Raw genomic sequence first — 20,342 nt, 5'->3', positions numbered from 1 at the left:
ACTGATATTCACTGGCTAGCTGCATTATTACATGTGTTGAGATATGTTGCTAAGGCACCAAATCAAGGAATTTTCCTAAATACAACTACTGATTTTTCTTTTCAAGCTTTTTGTGATGCTGATTGTGTATCTTGTCCTGATAGTAGAAGGTCTGTTAGTGGCTACATTGTGTTACTTAGGGGCAGCCTCATCTCCTGGAAATCAAAGAAGCGGCAGACTGTTTCATTATCATCAGTTAAAGCAGAGTACAGATCAATGCCTTGACTTACAGTTGAACTTGCCTGGCTGATCAGACTTCTTGCTGAATTAGGGTAGCCAACATAACACCTGTACCCATCAAGTGTGATAGTCAAGCAGCTATACACATCCCAAAGAACCCCGTTTTCCATGAACGTACCAAACACATTGATCTTGATTGCCATTTTGTGAGAGAACGACTTCAAGCAGGTTTGATTACATTGTCTTATATACTTACTGACATCTAACCTGCTGACATGTTTACCAAGTCTCTCACTGGGGTTCAGCATAATTTCCTACTTCACAAGTTGGGCGTGTCTTCCCCACCCTCCAACATGAGGGGGATGTAAGAATAAGAAAGTCAACATAGATAGCTTTGCATTGTTTATATATAATACTTGTACAATTGTAATTATTGGACACAATTCATTCAATAAAAATTCCAAACTTTATTTACGTCTCTCTCTAATAAGTTACAAACTTCTTCTTCTTCAAGCTTTGATTAATCTTCATCAATGGAGGATTTCATCACCGTGAAATCTTTCAGAACATTCAGCGAAAGTGAAATTTAGATTGAGGATAAAGGTTGAACATGAGGGTAGTAGTGACTTTTCCAAATCTAAATATCGCCAATACTATTTTTTATGATTTTTGTAAGAATTATTATCACTGAAATTAAAGATAAAATTCAATCGCACCCAAATAAAAATTTGTCGAGCTAATTTGCTCCAAGTAAAACACAAGATTTTAATTCCACACAAATTTTTGTTAACTTTAAATCATCTACTTATTTATGAACACCAAGAGAATCAAAACTATGGATAAAGTAGATATAATTAAATGTCATTATTTTCTTATATGATTATTCAATAAATTTTCATGTGAAACCATTCTACGACGTAGTGAAACTTTATTATCGCTTATGTAACTAACTTAATAATAACAATAAACAAAACGTATAAACTACTAATAAGGTACATAAACGATAATAAGGGTTATACATTACGGAGTACTCCATTTTATTTAGGTACATACTATTAAGTGCTATTAAGGCACATAAACGAAAAGTATTAGCTACGTTACTACGTATGGAGTATTAAATATGCTTATATAAATTCTTATTTGTAAGGAACAGTTATATTTTGTACTCCGTATAACTTTTTTATTTGAAAAATTGTGTTCTTAAAATATTGAAATAGTTTTTTCGTAAGTGAAGGCCATCTTCGTAAATGACACGGTTACGAAGGACGAAACAGACATTCTATTAGTAACATCAATGACAGGAAATGCTGTAACAAGTTTGCATACGCGTTGGGATACAATAATAGATTAATTTAATAATTTATGTCCTAATGCTAATAATTACTTGTAATAAACTATTTCATGATAGAAGTTAATTTTAATAAATAATGTATTGTTGACATTTTATTGGCATTTTTAAATCGAGGATATTGTAAAAAGAGTTGACAATAATCAGGCAGCCTATAATTGCCTAATTGCAAATACTATATATTTCTATAAAATAATTTCATACAATGTACTCCTATACATCTGTAAACTTTATTTGATTCGCCATTGGTTGTGCGAGAGATGAACTAGCACATCGAATCTCAATTAGATATTTCAACTTCTTTCTATCTACATTTTTATTGTGATATTTACGGTTTGGATGTGAAGTGTTTCACTTAGACGTCATGATGGTGGCTAATTTCGTTCAGTCCGGATTCTCTGTCCCACTTTCGTGTCTCATCTTATATCCCATTGTCTCTCCATTGAACACATAAACAATAAACATTAAAAGTAAGTATTTAGATACTATTAAAGGATGAGGTGTCAAAATATTAAGGCAATGTGACATAAAATGAGACCCGAAAGTAAGACAGAGAATCCGGACTGAATTTCTTTTTGACAATGAGATTATTCAGTAATTTTCTATTATGGTGAAGTAAGATTAGTAAACTTTCTCAACTCAATAGTTATTAGTTGTAATAAAAGATTGTTGTATCAACGTATACATGGTTATCGGATTTATTTTTTAAATCTACTAAAGTGAATATGTTTGGGGAGTAAGGATCCTCTCCATTTCTCAAAAAGAAATGGAGGTTTATTACTTTTCAACGGTTTTGGATGAAATCTTGGATAGTAGTAGATTTATTTGGAAATAAAAAGGTAAATGAATGGGATTAGAATATATAATATAATAATGTTTATAAGAGGAAATGGAGAGCCAACTTTAACAATTCGAATCCTTAAGGGTGAGACTGCTAAGGAGATAGACTCTATAAAGGAACAATGTTACCAGAAGAAGAAGAGGAAGAAGAAAAAGAGGAGAGGTTCTAAAAAGGGAAATTCTAAGATGATGGGGGCAATGAAGGAAGACATTACCCCCTCTGATGTTATCAAGGTGGAACCTGATATTCCTAGCGTAAGTTTGAGCTCGTCCACTACTGGGGTTGTGACGTCTTGCGCATCTTCAGTTTGTGACAATTTCCCTCCTCCCGGTACTCATGTTCCCCAAGCTCAGGATGATTCTAATGACCATCAGCCTTTCGTCTTTGCTGCTTCCCCTAAGAAGTGTAAGATTCTCTCAGTTGAGAAGCCATTAGGCGCCTCTTTTACTCCTCTGTTTTGCAGGTACCCCTCTACTCATCATGTGCACGAGAGATGGAGAATCACCACGTCCAAGAGGAATCAAAGTAAAGGGGAGGAAACTCCAAGACACAATTTATCTACTTTCTCAAAAAGTAGATCTCTCTCCCATAAATTTCTACGTCCTCGTGGCGTAAGTGTGTCTTGGTACTCCTCTGAGACTCAGTTGTTAAAGAAGAGAAAAGAATTGTTCGCTCAATTGGCCAGCTCTGATCGTCCCGCTAAGAAGCCTTTATTGGTTGTCAACCCCATCTGTAATTTATTTGCTTTTCCTAATAATGTAGTAATAAATCCGACTCCGAGAGTCGGGTAGGTACTTTGTAAGAACATTTTCTTTACTGCTGTCAAAAAAAAAAAAAAAAAAAAAAAAGAGGAAATGGAGAGAAAGAAATGAAGAGGATTCATTTTGCTTGGGAAGAGGGGGGAATTTGCTTGGGGAGAGGGGGAAGCATATTAGAAAACAACAAATTGGAGCCTAATCTACTTTTTTAATATGTCATTTACTAAACACTTAAATTAGTAGATTTGTGAGTCACATATGCTAAAACCGTGAAAAATGATGAAAATTTTACAATATGTCGTTTATCAAACAAGGCCTTTATTTTTATATTTTTAAGATTATTTGTAAAGGTCATAATTCAAAGTTTCTTCTTAAATATATGCTGGATCTTGGATTGTGAATTTTAATTTAGCTCAGGTTTATTGAGTCGGCGGACACATATCGTTATTTTACACAATCAATGTTTCCTCTACAAGTCTTGTATTATCAGATAAGTCTCTTTATGGAGTGCTAGTCAATGAAATTGCTTCATACCATTAAGCTTGTTAATGCTTATTGCTTACTTTTAATAATCGTCTTGCTTATTACTTTCGTGTGTCGGCCGTTGTTGGTCATGACTAGGATTACCGACACGTACACTGTCCCGAAACTCGAGACGCGTGGTAGTGGGAGTTCCATATACGAGACCCTTATGTAAGATTTATGAAACGGTTGTTATTGTATTTAATAAATTCAAGGGTTACAATCTATGTGCTTATATATTAGTACAAGACTTAGAGAATAAGAAAACCTAATTACAAGATTTCCTAAATAGAAAAGACTAAGTTATGGAAAAATATAAGAAACGAAATATTAACAGCTAAGATAAATATTTACGACATCTTTTTAACACGGCCCCGCAAGATGGACGATCCAACGGCGAGGCCAATCTTGAAGAACAAATCAGAGAAACGAGAACGAGGAAGTGGTTTAGTCAGAGCGGCCGCAAGCTGATCATTTCCAGAAATATGTTGAACACGCAGGGCGCCAGTTTGCACAAGTTCACGAACAAAATGGAAAACAAGAGCAAGATGTTTCATGCGGGAGTGAAACACGGGGTTAGCAGCGTAATGAGTGGCAGAGAGATTGTCACAATAGACAACCGGTGGAGATGAATACGAGACGCCAAGTTCACTGAGCAAGGAACGAAGCCAAAGAAGTTCCGCGGTTGTAGTTGCAACAGCCTGGAATTCCGCCTCAGTAGAAGACTGAGCCAGAGCTCGCTGCTTTTTGGAAGCCTAGGAAAGTGGATTCCGACCAAGATAAGTAATGTAGCCAGTAGTGGAGACATAGAAGTCACCGATCACCATCCCAATCAGCGTCACTGTAGGCGTGAAGACGCGGTGGAGAAGAACGATAAATTTGAATACCAGCATGAGTTGTACCATTAAGATATCTGAGAACCCGCTTTAAAGCAACCCAATGAAGATCGGTAGGTTCTTGCATAAATTGAGCAAGTTTGTTCACACTAAAGGCAATATACGGTCGTGTGAAGGACAAATATTGCAGACTGCCAACAATGGCACGATAATCCTTGGAGTTGGATTTAGATGGACTGCCTTCTCGACAAAGGGTGGGGAAAGACGCCATGGGTTTAGGACACGGTTTTGACTCAAGCATTTTGAATTTATAAAGGTGGTCATAAGTGTACTTGGATTGAGTGAGAAGTAGTCCATGCGTGTTAGGGGTGACCTCGACACCTAAGAAATAGGACAACGGGCCTAGGTCTTTAAGGGCAAAACGTGAGGACAGACCCTTAATAAAATGCGCAACAACAGTAGGACTAGGTCCGGTGAAGATAATATCGTCGACAAATACAAGTAGGTAGAAGGTGGTAGATGATGTGACACACACAAATAGGGATGGGTTAGCTTTCGACGGACGAAAGTCACACGATACCAGGTAATTTTTAAGAGTCGTATACCAGGCACGCGGGGCTTGTTTTAAGCCGTAGATAGCTTTAGACAACTGATAAACGAAAGTGGGATTAGACGGGTCAATGAAGCCAGCCGGTTGAGACATGTAAACGGTATCAGTGAGAGCTCCTTGAAGAAATGCGTTGTTTATATCAAGCTGACGGAGAGGCCAGCCTTGAGTAAGATCGAGAGTAATAAGAGTACGTACCGTGGTGGGTTTAACGACCGGACTGAATGTGTCCGAGTAATCCCATGGCGTTGATTGAAGCCCTTGGCAACGAGACGAGCTTTATACTTGTCAATACTGTTATCGGGTTTGTATTTAACCCGATAAATCCATTTTAAACAATCACATTCTGAGACGGATGAAGAGGAACAAGCGTCCAAGTTTCATTACTTTTAAGAGCATTATAGTCGGTGAGCATGCATCTCGCCAACGAGGATCGACAAGAGCCTGTTTTGTGGTGTTGGGAAGACGGGAGGGTGGAGTAATAGTGGCAAGCTTAGCATACTTGAGGTTTGGCTTGCGAATGTCATTTGTGAGACGGGTGACAACGGTGCGGTGGGGTGGCTGGGGAGTAGTACAGGTGGTTGGTTGGACATGAGGTGTGGCAGGGGTGGTGGAAGGAGGGACGGTAGTGACAGGTGACAGTGGTGAGGCTGGGTTAAGGACATTGGGAGAAGAGGGAGAGGACGAAGGTTGGTCTGAAACAGAGGAGGCAGGGGTTGTAACACCCCCATATACCAAGGAGCCTTAACAAGACCTTCCCTAGCATATAAAGGCATTACCATCTCGGTTGCCCGAGGAAAGTAATCATCAAAAATCGATAAAAGAACATTTATAAATTATTACAAGTGATAAAACCAAAACTACTGATACAAAGATACAACTCGACATCCTTAGGTGAACTATCTTTTGACATAACTTGTGAAAGACCCATCCCTGCCAAGACTCCAGCAGCCAACTTCCAAGACATCACGTGAAAGACCGACTGCTCACCATAAGGGATCACGACAGACACAACAGAAGCAAACAAGAAACAACCACACAAGGTCAGTAACTGAGGCAAGACACAACATCAACGACCAACATACTACAAACACAGCCAAGCACACACGCAAGTCACAACCACTCCAGTCAATCACCGTCACCGACTGTCCACTGGACCAGTCCTGCCAGTGGGGGACCGCAGCCGTACCCACCAAATCTCCGCTCATCATACCGAGTGATAACCCTGTCCCAATAATGTGCACATCCCCTCCCTTGGCGGGTTCCACGGAGGGCGAAACTAGGGCGTGAAGCCATGTAAGTGACTCCACTCAGCCAGGGACGCGCCCCGAAGATCACAGACAGTTATACAATAATCACAAACACGCCAATCGAGATGACACAACACCAACCAACAACACAACCAATCCAATCATACCGACGCTACAATCAACACAACAACTGATACACTAGACAACCAACAGAAACTGAGTAGGCGAACCTACCTTTAGCCAACCGCAGCGATTCCTTGTTCAATCACATGACATCAACCAAGCAAGCAAAACCCCTATACAAACAGTACAAACACCTATTACTATTACCACAACCCTACAAGAAACAACAACGACAAAGATGACGATGATGACATACCTACGCATAGCATACCGGCGTCAAGACCGCTACCCGACTCAAGCAACCTATCCCCAAGGCACAAGCATCCTCAAAGGCTTTAATGGAAGAGGTTATGGTGAAGGGAAAGAGAAGAGGTGACATCTAGGTTTGGAAGAAGGAGGCGGAAATGATTTGCGATTCTATCAAAACACGATTATTGATACGTGCCTAATGTATAGTCTTTTTAGCCCATTTCAGCACGTATTTCTATGCATTTCTATACTGTTTTTATAGTATTTTGCCCCGAATTGGCTACTTTGGTGTATTTTGTCCTTTTTGTAGGAATGATCATGAAGTAGCGGAACCATACTCCTTTTCGTCCTTTTTGCATGCATTTAGAGGAGACGGGATTGTCCCAGAGTGAGATGTTGCACTTGGAAGTGTCGTTGCACGCATTACGAGGCATTTGGGTGAAGACGTGAGCTGAATTGAAGACCCAAGTGGTCTATCGAGCTGTTTGGTGGTCGATCGAGTGGTTCCTAGGCCCCCTGAGACTCGATCGAGCTACTGCTTACTCGATCGAGTAATCTGCACATGATCAAGTCCTCGATCGAGTACCCGATGGTCGATCGAGGGACTTTGAGATGTTGGTCGATCGAGTGGTTTAATCCACTCGATCGAGAGGTTTTCGACATTATGGGCTTTAATCAGTCCGTGTTTTTATTTATTTCCGCATAAACACTTTGTGGTTTGGCTATTTAACCTATGATTTACTAGGTTATTAGTCATTCTCTTTATCATCTCTTTTATTATCTAAGTTTTTACATTAGAAAACCACTGTTACTTCCTACGTTGCTTTGAACTTTCTCTACTGTTACTTTCATTTTGGGATTGCTTCACTCGGATTACGAGTTCTTTACGCCGGAATTTGCTTGGATTGTAATTCCCTCTCTCCTTTCAATAATAATTAACCTTCTTGTTGCATTAATTTCTTGTTTATGTTATCGCTCCTTCTTGCCCTAATTTCTATTATTGAATTTTATCATTATTTCATTATGATAACTGCTGGGAAATTGTTTGCTACTAGTTTATTTAAGAATATGAGTAGCTAAATCCCCCTTCATGTTGGGATTAGGGAATCTGCGGTAGAATAATGACGACGTAGTGAATGAATTAGATGAACCGATAAGAGACTCTGTCACTATAGCAATATAATTGTAATTCTCGACCTAGTTGAGTGCACGCTTCTATGTCACCCATTAATCTGGCTACAATTAATCCTGGATCGAAAGATTGGACTAAATAGGCCTGCTATAAACAGTAGACTACCCTAATGAGGACGAAAGTTAAGTTAGTGGTATTTTAGGGTGGGAAGTGGACCGAAAGGACCTTCTAATATCCGTCTCGCATTAGTTCGTCTGAGTCATTTACTGCTAAGTTGTTGAACTACCGTAGTGAACCGAATTCCCGACATATCCCCCTCTTATTGATAGTTTTAATTCACTTTACTGCTCTCTGCTTTATTTCTCTTCCTTTCAACTCCGTAGTTTAGAACCAAAAATTTAATCAACACCAATTGTTACCATAGGATTAGGAATAGATAGCTGTAGTTGCATTACCTCCCTGTGGATTCGATACTCGACTGCCTCTACTACATTTTAGTTGAGACCGTTAGGTTTTATTTTTGACAGGTACGCGAAAGACGTGTCAAATTTTGGCGCCGTTGCCGGGGAGGCAATTGTTCAATTTACTAGCTGTTTTATTTTTAATTCTTCTTTTAGTTTAAGGAACATCGTTCCTTAGACTATTCTTATATCTTGTCTGTAGTTTCTTCTTATGCGCAGGTCGCAAGGTGGTCCACTACTACCTTTTGATCCCGAGATTGAGAGATCTCTGCACGTAAAAAGGAGACTATTTCAAGAACAACAGGCAGAGGAAGAGCCTAGTTCTCGTGGTAGCTTTTACGAGAACGAGCTTTTCGAAGACAATCCACCGTCTTCTCCAGTTTCCAATTCATCACTTGAATCTATTACTTTCCCAGATTTTCCCGAAATGGCTGAGGAAGCAACCATTGCTAGTCACTCCGAGCCCACGGCCGACAACCTTTATAAAGGGTTCGAATCGCCTAGGAGATGCTAGGAAGTTCGAGCCCAAGCCCGCATACATCAATATGGTCGAGAAAAATCAGTTCGGGGAGCTGCAATCAAGACGCAGCTCAAAGATATGGAGACTTTCATTGATTATCGCTGCTCCATACCTCCTCCCACCGGCGTGACAGGTGATCAGATCAAAGAAACTATGTTCATCTTCTCACTCCGCGATGCTGCAGGGGAGTGGTATAGGGATTTGGACCGAGCTGCTCACGGCATAACAGATTGGAATTCGCTAGCATTGGCGTTTTATAAGAAGTACTTCTCTGCTTCGAGAACTATCGCCATCAGAGCTCAGATAACAAGTTTCAAACAAGGGCCTGACGAGAACTTCCACGAGGCATGGCTTCGATTTAAGAAACTGGTGCGGACCATACCGCACCACGGTTTCGAAAAGTGGAGCTTGTGTAACCATTTTTACAATGGTTTATATGATGATCAGAGGGCTATCTTAGATGCAGCAGCCAATGGTCGATTTGCTGACAACTTGGGAGCGACCAAGGGATGGAAAATCATAGATGATTTAGCCACTCATAGGGCTGAATATGGAAATTCAAGAGGAAACCAAAGGAGAGCCGCTGAATCCTCTTCGGTAGCCGCATTAGAAGCCCTTACCGCGAGGTTTGACAAGTATGAAGTAGGGGGAGCTCTCAAGGGAGGGATGTACCAGGTTAATGCTATGACAGACGGTCCTTTCGTCTGTACGAGGTGTGGGGTAGATGGACATATTTTTGATTATTGTCCTAGTCCTTATGAGCAATGTGTTGCCTTCCAACATTACAGGCAAAACAACACTCATTACGAGCCGAATATCCACCCCAATTTGAGGTGGAGTAACCAGAACGTACTCAACCCCACCGCTCCTCCGAATCGAAGAAGAAGAACGTATATTCCACCCCATAAGACTCAACAAGGCTATCAGAAGCCTCCGTCTTTTAACCCTCCTAACCACGGTTCATCTTCAAGTGGGGTGAGTAAAATGGGCGAGTTAAAGTCTATGATGCAAGCCATTACAAAGCAGCTTCATGCGAGTGATTAACAAAGAAGCACAAGTGATCAACAGAGAGACGCGTCCATAAAGGCACTTGAGACTCAAGTTGCCCAACTCGCCGCGAATCAATCCTCGAGGAAGCCGGGTCATTTACCGACTCAAAATGAGAAGAACCCAAATGAGACGGTACATTTGATAGAATTGAGAAGCGGTCTTTCTTATGAGGGACCGGAAGTACGTAAATCGAGACCGAGGAAGTGTCCACGATGGTGAACAATGTTCTGTTAAGAGAAAAGGACTCACGACACAGGAGTTACTCGATCGACTGAAATCTGGAGCTCGATCGAGTGTAAATGGTGAAGAATCTGGTCGATCGAGTAGAATCCCTGCTCGATCGAGTGAAACCGATGATGAGGTTGGTCGATCGAGCGGTAAGTTTGCTCGATCGACTGACGCTGGTGAAGAAACTGCTCGATCGAGTGAGCACATTGCTCGATCGAGTGATACTGATGACGGGAAGCTTATTCGAGAGCCTGCTAGTGCTCGTTTAAGCGAGGAATTACCAGAAAGGCCTCGTTCGAGAGGTAAGAAGCGTCCAAAGGATACCGAACTTGCTCCGGAAGACACTTTGGAAGCGAGAAACAAGGGGCTCGAAATACCAATTACGGTTCCCTTCCCAAGGCGGCTGCAGAATACCAAAGTTAATCAACAGTTTGGCAAATTTGTTGAACTTTTGAAGAGTTTGGAAGTTTCCGTGCCGTTCACTGAATTGCTGACCAAGGTACCCTCTTATTTAAAATTTATGAAAGAAATTTTAGCACGTAAGAGAACTACTAATGATAATAAGACCGTAGCTTTGACTGAGGTGGGGTCAGCCCTATCTCAAAATAAGCTACCTCCTAAGCAATCAGACCCGGGTAGTTTTTCGATCCCTTGTCACATCGGTATGCGATTGATTGATAATGCGCTATGCGATTTAGGCGCTAGCGTAAGTGTTTTACCTTTGTCTCTAGCTAAGAGACTTGGTGTGACAAAGCTGAGTTGCACCAACATGACTGTCCAGATGGCCGACCGTAGTTTATCACGGCCGCTAGGTATAGCAGAAGACGTACCTGTTCAGATCGGGAAGTTCTTTATTCCCGTTGATTTTGTCGTCTTAGATATCCCCGAAGATGTGCACACCCCTATCATTTTAGGGAGACCATTTTTGTCCACTGCCCGTGCAGTAATAGACGTCGGGGGGAAGACTTTGACCTTTCAAGTAGGGGACGAGGAGCTGACTTTCCATCAGTCCAAGTTCCGGAGGGCTCCCATGCAAGCTCAGCCTTGCAATGCCCTCTCTTCTCTTGACCCTATTATTGACACTCCAGATGAAAATTTGGAGAATATTGCTGTTATTGCTAACCCTCCGCCTCATACTGAGAGCAAAAAGGAGGAAAGTTCGTCTGTTTTCCTTACTGCAGGTACAGATGAAGGCAAGAAAGGAGCTGTCAAGGGACATGGTGCAACCATTATCAATCAAACTGGAGCCAAGGATGCCAAAGAAGATGACAGAGGGGCGAGAACGAAGACAGTTTGAACCTACATAGATTGGAACTATGTTCCTCCTCCTCTTGCAAACAGTAATTCAAGCTCATGGAAATCAAAGAGGACGGTCAGTATCGCTGAAGTGACGTCCTCCGATCGAAGCCCACGAAGGGGCTACCGAAAGTCGATGGGAATTAAACGGGGAAATGCCCCGTGTAACAACTTGTAATAGATATTCGTTTGAATTTCTTTATTACGTTTTTAATTAGGACAATTAGTTTAGACAATCCTTTAGCTTAGACTGAGACTATAGACTGTGTTTTCTGCGTTTTTGGTATTTTGGGATATGTTTTACGCAGGTTTGGGGAAGATGCACGCAATTCGAGGAAGAAGGGACGAAATTCAAAGAGTCCACACGAGGAAGTCCTCGATCGAGTACTTTTTGTACTCGATCGAGTGGAAAATGGGTCGATCGAGCCGTCTGGTTACTCGATCGAGGAAGGCCACAGAGGAAATGATCGATCGAGAGGGTTCTTACTCGATCGAGCAAAGGGGACAGCAAAAGTCCTCGATCGAGTGATTAAAATCACTCGATCGAGTGAAATGAATAGTGGACGGGAGTTTTCTATACTTAACTCCTTATTTCAGTTTTCAATTCTATTTTTATCCCTAATTTCTCCTAACACCTTCCTAATTGCGATTTCCATCTCCCCCAAATCCCCATTTCTTGCCCAAAATTATCAAATCCATCACCTACATTCTATTGCTAGCTAATTAATCTTCAATAACCCCTTATTTTCCCCCTCTTTTGTGCTCGTTTTCGCGGTTTTTAAAGGGGATTAAGGTTTGCGGTTTTTCAATCGAAAATCCGCCTTTGTTGCTTGTTATTTGAAGTTTAATTGCTTATTGTAGGTTAATCATCATCAAGTAAGTGTTCCTTTCATACTCTTTGCATTTTCTCTTCATTTAATTAGAATTTCTTGAGGTGATTTGAATTAGGGTTCGAAAATCCATGTCTAGTCGATTTTATTTCGATTTAATTGTGTTTATATACCCTTAAATAGCTTGTTGATGATCTTTTCGCAATTCCTCACTGTTTTTGCATGTTTAATTCGAATTTTGCGCGAGATTCCGCGATTAGGGTTCCTGTAAGTCGAAATTTATCGACTGTCTGACGGTTTTTCTGTTGCCTTGCTTGCTTAACTTCAGCTCTTGCTTACTTATCGTTGTTGTTAAGCTCGCCGTTACCGTCCCCTATCGCCATTACTTGATGTGAATTATTGGGAAATCCCGTGCTGTGAGTAGAAATCTTCGACTGCTAGGAGTCATACATGCTCCCATTTTTGGTTTTCATGCTGTATTCGCCTTTAGCAGTCATTATTTTATCATATCACCACCACTCACATGTTTGTATTTGAAGTTTGAGGAATTGTTGGGTTTTGCATTCGGAAGTCGATTTTTTCGACTAATAGGGCCATTCTTTTTCTTTGTCACATGCTTTGGTTAACGCTTCATTTTAGCCACGGATAGCGGCTATCTTCTCTTATCATGCCCTTGATACTTTGCGGGATGGATACTAGTTCTCGCCTTCTCGCGAGTTCATCCTCCATCCATCCGTGACCGAGCGGTGGTCCCTGCTTTGTTGCCACTAGCTCCGCCTTGGTCACCACTGCAAAGCACCAGATTCTACTTGTCTCACTGCGGGGGGTGGGATGCCGACGCGCGGCTCGGCGGGAGCTCGGTTCGAGTTACACCGGCCACTACTCCTACCAGGCCTTTCTCTCGCTAGATCAGCTGCGGATTCACGCCCGTTTCCCGCATGACTGGTATCTTGCCACCGAGGCCACACCAGCAGGCTAGCGATTAGCCATCACTTCCGGCCCTTCCGAGGCCGTTGTTACGGGGAGGGCGCTCTCACACCTTTACCGAAGATGCCCACAGACGTTTCACTTCGAGGCTCACCGGAAACGGTTAGCCGCTTTACTTCGTTGCCCTCTCTCCCCCACCCGTTTCCTTGCGCGGACTGACCTAGAGACCTTAGGCATTTATGAGGAGGTCTGTAGTTTGTTGAACGGGACGGGTATGTCGGGTCTGATTACCATGCAGGAGGCTACTATTCGTACCTCTACTTACGAGTTTTTTAGCTCCTATTCTTTTGACACCGACTCTTACGCTGCTGACCACTCCAGTTCTTGCATTCACTTTCGACTCCGCAATGAGTCACACCACTGGACTTTGGCTAGATTTGGGCAGGTTTTGGGACTAGTTAGTGACGGCCCCACCGCCCCACCTCGAGACCTCCTTCAGCCACTTTGGGCTGCTCTTTCTCACACCCCCTTCCACTCACGGAAGGGAGCTCACGTTCACTTACCTGCGCCCCGTTACTACTTGCGTCTGTTAGGAGAGACTATTTTTGGGCGCCCTGAGCCCAATAACATGACCAACACATGACCAACACTGAGCTAGCAATTCTCGCGGGGTACCTCAACATTGACTACGGTACCCCATTTGTTCTAAACATTGCCTATCTGGTAGCTCGGCATTGGAATGGAATTGGGACTCGGGTCAAGACCGCTGTTGTCTGCGGCGGGCTAGTTACTAGGATTGCCCGCCACCTTTACCCCACTGAGCCCGGACTCACTGCACCTGATGATATGGCTCACCTTGACCTGGATGCCATGGCTGACTTCGCCTGGTTCCCAAAGGCGAAGGGGAGCGCGAGGACGTGGAAGATCTGTGGTTCCACGTCTGTTACCTTGCCGTGCTCTACCCTTCCTCCACTTTTACCGCTCCCGTCTGCTGCTGAGGGAGCGAGGCCACCTCCACCTACCCACCACCTTACCTTTACCCCTGCCTCTTCTTCTAGGAAGAGGAAGCGGGAGGCCGGGGCATCTTCTAGCTCTCAGGCTCAGACTCAGGCCCAGGCTGGATCAACCCCCACGCCTCAGCCTACACCCACTCAGACTCATACTCTCCCTCCACTTGACCCTCCTTCTGGTTCGGCTCTGCCGGCCAATTTTGTTTGCCCTCCTGTTTTAGGGGCGCCCGAGGTCATGGACCAAGGGCGTCGTGATGCCTTGCTTTTGGATATGTGCAGGTACATTACTGAGATGCGACGGGATATGGCTTTGGCCGTATTCCCGCTCTACGAGTACTATATCCGAGCCGGCCGACCGATTCCAGAGGGGTGGCCGCATCCCTCCTTCTACCGATACCCAGCGGACGGGTACCCTCCACTTCCTTCTGACACGGAGGAGGAGGAGGAGGAGACAGCGGTAGCACGAGAGGTGCGGATTTGCGGGCGAGCGGGCGGCACAACGAGCCGCCGAGAGAGGAGGAGAGGATCCCCGTTTACACCGATCTGCGGAGGAGGATGGAGATGACGACTAGAGATCCCCCTTGTTTGTTCTTGGTTTGGGAGACCGTTTTGTTGAGTCGGAGTACGGGAGACGGCGGTGCCGACGACGAGTAGCTATCTTGGTCTACTCACTTCCCGATTTTCCGTTTGGTTTGGGGAAGTTCGTGTTTTGTATGTTTTCTTACTCTTTTTATTTCGTCTCCTTTATTTTTCTTTTATTGGTTGTATACTCCCATCCCCCATTTTTTTATTTGGTGTATCTTTGGAGGACAACGAGGGCGTTGTCCGTTTTGGTTTGGGGAGGGTATTGCATCCTTTTGAGTCTGCATCTGCATTTGTTTTGCATTCACGTTTAATTTTTCAGTTTGCATTTGTTGTTTATTTTCATAAAAATCAAAAAAATCCAAAAAAATTAGAAAATGTCAAAATTCAAAAAATTTCACGTTTATTTTTGCATTTAGGTTGAGTCGGAACGGTAGATTCCCGTGATGAAATTGCACTTTAACTTGTCAATTTACTTGAGCCTTGCACCTTATTGATAGTTTTTAGCTTTGTCATACGCATAATCTACGAATTTCTGTTCAAATAATAGCTGACTGTTTAGACTTGACCTATAAACAGGCAAACTACTAAAAAAAATTCTGAGTTTTAGAGCCATAACTGGTGACATTCATGACCAGTTCATTAGGAATTTTGAGAGTAGTACTCCTTGCATAGCATGTTTATCTCATTTGCACATTTATGACATTCAATTTCTCGTCAAATGCACATATTCGGGTTTGCGGTTGGTGTCACATGCAGGGAGGGTCTTGCAAATTCCCCTTTCTTTACATCTTTCACCCATTTAGCTCCACATTGACCAAAACTTGCCTTTTTGACCCATTAGCTACATTCCAAACAAGCCTGCCTAGTCAAGCTAGTTAGTCTGTCCTTTTGTGGTATGTTTTCCATTGCAGTTTGGTCCGTAATTCCTGTTTGGAGTTGGTGTTTGTGTTAAGGAAGGAGGAAGAAAGAAAAAAAAAGTATTGAAAAAGAAAAAAAAAAAGAGAAACGTGAAAGAAAGAAAAGAGAAACGAAAAAAAAAAAAAAAAAAAAAAGAAAATGAAAAAAAAATGACGAGATTCACGTATACAGTGAACAAAAAGAAAGAGAAAATTGTGAAAAAGTTGTACCCTCTTGTCAGAGTTGAGAAGATGTTTGAGGATGTACAATTGAAAAAGGTTGTTTGTTCCAGTTAGTATCTTCAGACGGTGTTTAAAAAAGGGAACTTTGTGACCGTCTAACTCCTCCGCTCTTATTCTATATTTTTTGAGGAGATTGTGCTTTGAGTCTAATGAGTTTTGTGCCAAGTGAAGGGCGCCTGTGTTTAGTCTTTCAGTCAGTTGAGATCCGGATGGTTTACCATGGTCCTGTTAGGAACTAGCTTGACGCTTTTACCTCCACATTTCCATAACTTGTTTTGCCTTTTCTCACCTGAACCTCACTATTCCCATATTATTTGCAAATCCTCGGCTGTGACGGACATTATTGGTTGGAGTGTGTGCATTAGTACTTGAATTGTCTTTCATTTTTGTTGCATGCATGCTATGTAGGTCGCAGTTAGGTGAGTGACTGCCTTTTCTTCTCTCTTTTACATATTACATTTGCCATTTGCTTCATGAGAGAAGAGTGACCACCTGAGAGTCCAGTTTTGTTGGTCCTGCAAGGTCGATAGGTCAGCTTTATTTCCGAACAGCTTATAATTCGTTTGCGTATTGACTGCCTAGCTGTAACTGTTGATTTCCTGTTGCATTAAATCGGTTCAAGTAGACAAGTTAAGCTAGCTCTGAGTTATCATTTCCGTTCCATTAGTTTAGTTTTGAGTTTACTCGAGGGCGAGTAAAGGTTTGGTTTGGGGAGATTTGATACATGCCTAATGTATAGTCTTTTTAGCCCATTTCAGCACGTATTTCTATGCATTTCTATACTGTTTTTATAGTATTTTGCCCCGAATTGGCTACTTTGGTGTATTTTGTCCTTTTTGTAGGAATGATCGCGGAAGTAGCGGAACCATACTCCTTTTCGTCCTTTTTGCATGTATTTAGAGGAGACGGGATTGTCCCAGAGTGAGATGTTGCACTTGGAAGTGTCGTTGCACGCATTACGAGGCATTTGGGTGAAGACGTGAGCTGAATTGAAGACCCAAGTGGTCTATCGAGCTGTTTGGTGGTCGATCGAGTGGTTCCTAGGCCCCCTGAGACTCGATCGAGCTACTGCTTACTCGATCGAGTAATCTGCACATGATCAAGTCCTCGATCGAGTACCCTGATGGTCGATCGAGGGACTTCTGCTGAGATGTTGGTCGATCGAGTGGTTTAATCCACTCGATCGAGAGGTTTTCGACATTATGGGCTTTAATCAGTCCGTGTTTTTATTTATTTCCGCATAAACACTTTGTGGTTTGGCTATTTAACCTATGATTTACTATGTTATTAGTCATTCTCTTTATCATCTCTTTTATTATCTAAGTTTTTACATTAGAAAACCACTGTTACTTCCTACGTTGCTTTGAACTTTCTCTACTGTTACTTTCATTTTGGGATTGCTTCACTCGGATTACGAGTTCTTTACGCCGGAATTTGCTTGGATTGTAATTCCCTCTCTCCTTTCAATAATAATTAACCTTCTTGTTGCATTAATTTCTTGTTTATGTTATCGCTCCTTCTTGCCCTAATTTCTATTATTGAATTTTATCATTATTTCATTATGATAACTGCTGGGAAATTGTTTGCTGCTAGTTTATTTAAGAATATGAGTAGCTAAATCCCCCTTCATGTTGGGATTAGGGAATCTGCGGTAGAATAATGACGACGTAGTGAATGAATTAGATGAACCGATAAGAGACTCTGTCACTATAGCAATATAATTGTAATTCTCGACCTAGTTGAGTGCACGCTTCTATGTCACCCATTAATCTGGCTACAATTAATCCTGGATCGAAAGATTGGACTAAATAGGCCTGCTATAAACAGTAGACTACCCTAATGAGGACGAAAGTTAAGTTAGTGGTATTTTAGGGTGGGAAGTGGACCGAAAGGACCTTCTAATATCCGTCTCGCATTAGTTCGCCCGAGTCATTTTTTCGCTAAGTTGTTGAACTACCGTAGTGAACCGAATTCCCGACATGTCCCCCTCTTATTGATAGTTTTAATTCACTTTACTGCTCTCTGCTTTATTTCTCTTCCTTTCAACTCCGTAGTTTAGAACCAAAAATTTAATCAACACCAATTGTTACCATAGGATTAGGAATAGATAGCTGTAGTTGCATTACCTCCCTATGGATTCGATACTCGACTGCCTCTACTACATTTTAGTTGAGACCGTTAGGTTTTATTTTTGACAGGTACGCGACAGACGTGTCAATTATAAATCCCCGCTAAAACGACGCCACTCGATCGAGTAACTAACTTACTCGATCGAGTGACCCCTACTCGATCGAGTACTCAAGCTACTCGATCGAGTAGCCTCGACTAGATCGAGTACCACTCACTCAAAGCCTATCCTGACACCAGACATCTCTTGTACGAATTCCCAAAGGCTACAACATGCCCCTAAGGTCGGTCAACGTCAGTCAACGGGTCCCTAAAAGGATGGGTATTACAGGGGTATGGTGGTTGTGGACATGGGTTGTAGGAGGAGTGGAAGGAGGTGACTGAGGAATGGGTGAAGGGGTCGTGTTGACGGGAGGAGTCGTGTCAACAGAGATTACTTGGTGAAACCAGTCGAGGGGTGGGGAAGGAATGGACACAGTAGGTGCGGGTTTTAGTTGAGGATACGAAAACACATTCTCAACGAATTTAACATGGCGAGAAACATAAATTTTGTTAGTGATGGGGTCAAGACAATAATACCCACTTTGAGTGGGAGAGTATCCTACAAAGATACACAGTGCGGACCGAGGTTCATGTTTGTGTCGTGTGTAGGGACGCAACCATGGATAGCAAAGGCACCCAATGCTACGTAGTTTGTCATAATTGGGAGGGTAACCGAAGAGAGTGAAGAATGGAGAGTTGTTGTTGAGTGTGAGAGTGGGTAGACGGTTAATGAGATAAGTGGCCGTGGTGAAAGCGTGAGGCCAGAATACCGTAGGTAAATGGGCATGGGTGAGAAGGGTGAGGCCGGTTTCGACAATGGGTCGATGACAGCGTTCTGCATACCCATTTAACTCAGGGGTGTGAGGTGTGGTGGTGAAATGGCCAATACCGTTGTCAGAGAGAGTGTGAGCCATTTTTATGTATTCGCCACCATTGTCAGAATAGATTTGTAAAATAGGACGATTAAAATATTTCTCGACAAGTTTGCGAAAACGAATAAAAATGGCGGTTGAATCAGACTTGTTTTTCATGGGATAAAGCCAAACAAATTTAGTATGATGATCAACAAAGATTATATAGTACTTAAAATTGTCATAAGATAAAACTGGTGATGTCCAAACATCACTAAATAGAAGCTCAAGTGGAGCGGTGGAAGAAACAGTAGATTTCGAGAAAACTAGATTGTGACTTTTGTTAATGTCACAAGAATTACATGAGGAAATAACATTATTCGATGTTTTGAAATGAAAATTACATTTTAAAACATTAAAGATATTCGTCGAGGGATGCCCGTGACGATGGTGCCAGTTGAAGGAGGACGATGTGTGGCTGTGATGGACGGCACAAACAGTGGGCAACCACTCATAGACGCCACCATTAGACCTTCCGTGGAGGAGAGTTTGACCCATGTCCCGATCCTTTAGAAAAAAATTGGAGTTAGTGAAAACGAAAAAGCATTATTGTCAGTGCATAGTTGCGAGACCGACAATATATTACGAGAAATACGAGGGACACAAAGGACATTGTTAAATTGTAAGGAGGAAGAATTTGAGAGTTTTAAAGAAAACGAACCAATGTGAGTGATGTCCAGAGCTGAGCCGTCACCAGTGAGGAGTTCATCACTTCCATCATACAGAGAATGGAGAGCAAGGTTGGCTAGGTCATTTGTAACGTGGTGGGTAGCACCACTATCAAGGAGAAATGAGTCAGCAGAGGAGGATGGACGGTTGGTGCGTGGTGGCAATGTGAGCTTGAGGATGGGGTGGGTAGCGTGTAGCAAGGGCAGCAGACGTTGGAAAGACAACGTCGGGATAATCACGCTTAAACTTGTAGCAGGTTGAGATAACATGACCCATGGCTCGACAATATTGACACACTTGCCTTTAAAGGGTGTTTCTTGGCGAGTGTCAGAGGAGGATTGGGGTGAGGCTGAGACTAAGGTCTGGCTGGGGGCAGGGGTGTTGTTGCGAGCGGTGGATGCATAAGGCCGGTTGTTATAGGAGCGGTATGAGGCTGCATTCACAGTGGCGGGAAAGGGTTGTGGTGGTGTTTGAGTCTTTAATTTAAGTTCAAAACTGATTAGTTTTTCGTGTAACGCGTCAAATGAAATTGGTTCCTCACGAGCATTGACGACATCGATGATGGGTTTGTAAAGGTTTTGGTCAAGTCCTTTTAAGATTTTGTCAATAATATCCTCAGGATCTAAGGGTTTGCCAAGGATAGCAAGTTGGTCGGTACAAGA

The sequence above is a fragment of the Silene latifolia genome, chromosome 1 (genome assembly GCF_048544455.1).
Source record: "Silene latifolia isolate original U9 population chromosome 1, ASM4854445v1, whole genome shotgun sequence".
NCBI classification, from domain to species: domain Eukaryota; kingdom Viridiplantae; phylum Streptophyta; class Magnoliopsida; order Caryophyllales; family Caryophyllaceae; genus Silene; species Silene latifolia.
This window is presented reverse-complemented; position numbering follows the sequence as displayed.